The sequence below is a fragment of the Nomascus leucogenys genome, chromosome 13 (genome assembly GCF_006542625.1).
Source record: "Nomascus leucogenys isolate Asia chromosome 13, Asia_NLE_v1, whole genome shotgun sequence".
NCBI lineage: Eukaryota > Metazoa > Chordata > Mammalia > Primates > Hylobatidae > Nomascus > Nomascus leucogenys.
The window spans coordinates 89,682,971-89,689,200 of NC_044393.1; positions in this window are offsets into that span (position 1 = coordinate 89,682,971).

Sequence of the window (6,230 nt, forward strand, 5' to 3'; positions counted from 1 at the left end):
GGCGTTAGAAATAGCCATGCAAGAGGTTCATGGCTGGGTACGAGAAAGAATGCCTATAAGGCTGACAGACCCAGTACACCCCTTTAAACCTGCAGACTCTGTTTGGGTTAAAAAGTGGAATCCAACTTCTCTGGGACCCATATAGGATGGGCCCTATACTGTAATCTTGTCCACTCCCACTGCTATTAAAGTTGCAGGTGTTGTACCTTGGATCCATCACAGTTGGCTAAAAGCGGCAGCTCAGGACAAGTGGACCAGTCAGCAGGACCCAGATCATCCAACCCAGCTGATCCTGAGATGAGACCAAGCCGCTGCTAAAGATGACCACCCTGCTCTGGTCACTCCAGAAGCTGACTACTCTATGCACGGCTGAAGCTTGAGGACTCATCACGCAAGTAAATGTGGTTAGAAATCTTAGAACTAATAGCTTTCATTGTAATACTGTTTTCCTGTTGTTCTGTCGCTGTGCTCAATCTCCTCCCCCAGGTAAAGACCTCTTCTGTCCTTGCTGAATATAAATATGCTGTACATTGCTTTGCTGTTGTTACCCCCCTTAATTATGCTAGAAGAAGCACCTATAGAAGTATGTCCCCACTGTACACATACTACCTGGTCAGGGAACAGTGTAACTAAAACTCTATTGTGCCATACTTATTATGAGTGTACAACGGCTCGCTTAGGAACTTGTATTTATAATCAGACCTCCTACTCAATTTGTGACCCAGGAAATAACCAACCTTATGTATGTTATGACACCAAGTTTTCACCTGGTAAATGGTTTGAAATCCACGCAGGGTCAAAGGACGGTTCCCTCTTAAACCAAACCAAGGTCCCTCCCTTTTACCTAGGGCCTATTTTTCTATATTTTGATACTTGTCAGGTAGCATACCTAGACTCACCCATCCGTCATAACCTACCTTTAAAAAGATACTATAAAAATGACTACAAATATGTATGCATGTCACCTTGTCCCCCTGGGACCCCAGAGAAAGATTGTCGGTATTGCATGTCATGGCACCCTAGCACACCACAAAGGCCAATTATGCTTACTGAAATGATGGTAAAACCAGATTGTAAAACAAAACCTGTGATCCTATAAATTTCACCATTCTAAAGCCAAACCTACCCATGTGGACTGCAGGTTACCCCACACATGTCTACATACACACATACCCAGCAACCTACCTATATGTTATCAGAAAGGAAACCCAGACCCGTCCGGCCCAGCAACAATTCTGAGTCTTTCAATCATTCTATAAGCATGTAGACCAAAAGTTACCAGAGCCTCCTCCTTTAACCAAAAACCTGTTTGCTCAGCTGGCTGAAAACCTTGCTGGCAGCCTAGGCGTTCCCTCATGTTATGTTTGTGGAGGAACTAACATGGGAGACCAATGGCCTTAGGAAGCAAAAAAGTTAATGCCACAAAATTATTTCACTCTGACCCCGAACTGACACCCATAAGTTCAAGCATCTGGCTCCTAAAAACTTCTATTATAGAAAGATACTCTGTCGCTCACTGGGGAAAGGCTTTTACAGACCCAGTAGGAGAACTAACCTGCTTAGGACAGCAATATTATAATGAAACACTAAGGAAAACTTTGTGGCGGGGCAAAGATAACTCCAAATTGCCTCATCCAAATCCATTCTCCCATTTCTCTTCTCTAAACCATACCTAGTATCGGCATAAAGCTCCAAATACCTGGCAAGCACCCTCTGGTCTCTACTGGATCTGTGGGCCATGGGCCTACCAACGGTTGCCAGCCAAATGGACAGAGGCTTGCGTACTTGGAACAAATAGGCCATCTTTCTTCTTATTCCCACTGCAACAAGGAAAAACTTTAGGGTGTCCTGTCTATAATAAAATTAAAAAAAAAAACACAAAAGAATATAGACATAAAAAAAGACACAAAAATAGAAAATTAAAAAGACACAGATTGGCTCCCTGAAAGAATAATTCAATACTATGGGCCAGCTAGGCACAAGATGGGTCGTGGGGATACCGTACCCCAATTCACATGCTTAACCGCATCATAAGTTTGCAGGCAGTACTTAAAATCACCACTAATGAAACAGTGAATGCATTGGATTTACTGCCCAGCAAGCCACAAAAATAAAAAATGCCATCTACCAAAATAGATTAGCTTTAAACTACCTCCTAGCCCAGGAAGGAGAAGTATGTAAAAAGTTTAATCTAACTAATTACTGCCTAAAAATTGATAACAATGGGAAAGCTGTTTTGAAAATAACTGCAAAAACAAAAAAAATTAGCACATGTTCCAGTCCAGACTTGGAAGGGGTGGACTTCTAATTCCCTCTTTGGAGGCTGGTTTTCCATCTTCGGTGGATTCAAAACCTTAATAAGAGTAGTTCTAGCTATACTAGGAATTTGTTTAATACTCCCTTGCCTCTTACCCCTCCTTATTAAAAGCATCCAATCAACTATAAAAGCAATTGTAACTAGGCAAACTATCACTCAGCTAATGGCTCTGTGAATATCAGCCTGTGCCTAAAAAAGAAGACCTGCTCTTTCATAAAAAATCAAATAATAGGGATGCTTGCTATTAAAATCTTGTTTATAAAAAGCATCAAAGGGGGGAAACTGAGGCAGAAATTTAAGGAAAAATAAATACTGCATTTATTCACTCCAAGAAAAGTATGGGTTAAGTGAGAAACACAAGTTTTCCTCTACTGCAAGCGAGGCTATAGACAGGTTGTGGTGACCTAGCCTGCAAAAATGAGCTCCAGACACCCCTGAGCAAGGTTAAAAGAATAAAAACAAATTCCTTTACTGTCTCTCCTGTACTGAACTATTAATTATGACTATGTTTGCCAATGCTTATATTTAGTAAAATTTATCAGTTCCTGTTTTTCTTTCAGCGTAGCTGGAAGGCCACTAGCTATACAAGGCCACAAGTTATGCCAAGTCAATAGTTATGCCATAAATTACATGACTTGTAATTTATGTAATTACTGCCTTTGTTTTGCTCTTGTATACTAGCCTATATAAGCTAAACTCTGTCTTTGTTTGGGGCTCAGCTTTTTAAATGTGAATCCACTGAGCCAGTGTGTACCTTAAAATAAATATCCTCCTATATTCACCCATACTTGTCTCTCTAGTCCTCTGCGTCCCCCAACAATATAAATGACAACATTTGCTACCATTTATTGAATCATGGTGCTAAGCACATCACAGACAGCTGGCTTACTCCTTACCACAGCTTCTAGTGGTTATAGATGGGGAACATAGGCTCAGAGAGGTTAAGTAACTAGGAATTGAGGCCAGACCTATTTAGCTCCATAATTTGCCGTTCTTAACTACTGTTAAATGTACTAATTCCCAGAATCATAAATGCACATCTGGAGGACTTGTAGAGCTTTTTTTTTTTTGAGATGGAGTTTCGCTCTTGTTACCCAGGCTAGAGTGCAATGTCATGATCTCAGCTCACCGCAACTTCCGCCTCCTGGGTTCAAGCAATTCTCCTGCCTCAGCCTCCTGAGTAGCTGGGATTACAGGAATACATCACCACGCCTGGCTAATTTTGTATTTTTAGTAGAGACAGGGTTTCTCCATGTTGGTCAGGCTGGTCCTGAACTCCCGACCTCAGGTGATCCGCCTGCCTTGGCCTCCCAAAGTGATGGGATTACATGTGAGCCACCGCACCAAGCCTGAGCCACTGAGCCCAGCCTAGAGCTCTTAGTTGAATTTGGATAGCTTTCATTAAATTCCCCCCCAACGTTTTGCTTAAGGAGAAACAAAGGTCCAGAAACATGTACCTGGAATCATATTGTTTTGTTGTTGTTGTTTTTGTGCTTTGAAGAGAGTGGTACTAGAATCATATTGTTACCTCCTAATTAGAGGGCTAGAACCTAGGGCCCCTGGTTTCAAATTAAGTCCTCAAATTAGCCCTTTGGTGAATCAGAGACACACAAGTATATTCTACACATCTTTTTTTTTCCTCCTAGATAGAGTGGGTAAATAAATCAGGAGGAAGTTAGGGAAGGGGAGCAATTAATGGCTGGTGCTATTGCAAGCTAGCGGTGGTAGGTTTGACTTCTGGGGAGTGGATTGTTAGTTATCAAGGCAAGAGGAGCCATTGGTCACCTCCCACCCCCATTCCTGTCTGTAGCCTAGGTCCCACAGTTAGGGAACCTCCTTAAGGGATGGCTGTCACACTTCCAGCAGTGGGAACCGGGGGCGTAGGCCTGTCCTTGCTTCTCTCTCCTTAGTGCCCCTTCCACTTATGATGCCCACAGACCCACACTTGGGCAGATTTCTGTGGAAGCCTCTCACTCACATGGGGATAAAGCCTGTCTATATGTAGAGGTGACTGTGGTCCCTCAAGGCAGGCAGCTGCAAAAATCTCAAAGGACAGAGAAGATGGTTGTAGAAGCAGTACCATGGAACCCTTCAATGGCTCTGTGGGCTGATTTCCAAGTTCCACCCCTCTCCCCTTGGTCACAGGGCCACCTGACTTCCCTTTGGTTCTTCGAGGTTACACAACATCCCCACCCCCCAAACCTCACACCAAACTCCTTCCTATGTTTAGGGCTTTATTTGGCCCCCTCCTCTAAGGCCTTCTCTGGCCTTCCCTTCCTCTCCAGGGTAGCCACATGCTATGTGTGCCCCTGGTAATCTTTTGTTTTTCATGGCTTTTTTTTTTTTTTTTTTTTTTGACAGAGTCTCCCTCTGTCGCCCAGGCTGGAGTGCAGTGGTGCAATCCTGGCTCACTGCAACCTCTGCTTTCTGGGTTCAAGCCATTCTCCTGCCTCAGCCTCCTGAGTAAGCTGGGACTACAGGCGTGCACCACCACACCCAGCTAATTTTTGTATTTTTAGTAGAGATGGGATTTTACCACGTTGGCCAGGCTGGTCTTGAATGCCTGACGTCAAGTGATCCCCCCGCCTCAGCCTCCCAAAGTGCTGGGATTACAGGTGTGAGCCACCACGCCTGGTCATTTCTTGTATGGCTTTGCCACACTTTGAAATTGCACATTTTGATTTCTTATCAAGGGTGTTTTTTTTTTTTAATTGAAATTGAACATTTATAAGTTCCTATGTTGGGTCCCCTTCATTACATATTCAGCCAGTAAGGGCAGGATATTTGTGTCCACTTTCCCAGGGTCCAGCACATTACCTAGCTTGATCAGTACATATTATTGAGGCTTGACAAATATGAGATTGGGCTCAATAAATATTTATTGGGCTCAATGAGTATTATTGAATGAATGAATATGGCCTTCCCGGAGCCTTTCCCCAAGGTCCAACACAATTGCCAAATTAATGCAGCCGAGGACACAGCATCCAATTCCTACCTTTGCAGCCCAGTTCCCCACATCCAACACCACCCCCCCACCCAACCCCTGCTGAAAAGCGGACCTGTGTTCAGAACCTGCCTTCATACTTTTCAGCCATGTTCTTTGGAATAATGAAAGATACGAAGAAGTCAGTGGGGAGATAGACGTGGGGAGGGGGACATAGAGGGTGTCTGCGTTTTGTTACCCAGGACCCAGGACTCAAGGGCAGGGTGGTCTTGGCCTGGGGTCGCTGTCCTCTTTAAGGGGCGGGTCCGGGGACCCTGGCTGCCCCGGCCTCTGCCACGGACCCTCTGCTCTCTGCGACCCTCACGGCCCAGCACTCAGCCCTCTGCCCCCACCGGCCACCCTGTAACAGCCCAGCGGGTTCACCTTGCCCGCTGCCTAGACAGAGCCAATTTATCAAGACAGGGGCATTGCAATAGAGAAGGAGTAATTCACACAGATCAGGCTGTGCGGGAGATTGGAGTTTTATTATTACTCCCCGAGCAGAGTTTTTAAAGACAACTTGGGAGGAGAGTTTTTAAGGACAACTTGGTGGGTGGGGGAAGGCCAGTGAGTCGAGAGTGCTGATTGGTTGGGTCAGAGGTGAAATCTTAGGGAACTGAAGTTGTCCTCTTGCGCTGAGTTAGTTCCCGAGTGGGGGCCTAAGATCAGATGACCCGGTTTATCGATCTGGTAGGTGTCAGTTGATCCATCAAGTTCAGGGTCTGCAAAATACTTGAGCACTGATCTTATCAGCAGTTTAGGGAGGGTCAGAATATTGTAGCCTCGCTGCCTGACCCGTAAACCATACTTTCTAATCTTGTGGTTAATTTGTTAGTCCTACAAAGACAGTCTATTCCCCAGGCAAGAAGGAGGTTTGTTTTAAGAAAGGTCTGTTATCGTCTTTGTTTTAAACTATAAACTAAGTTCCTC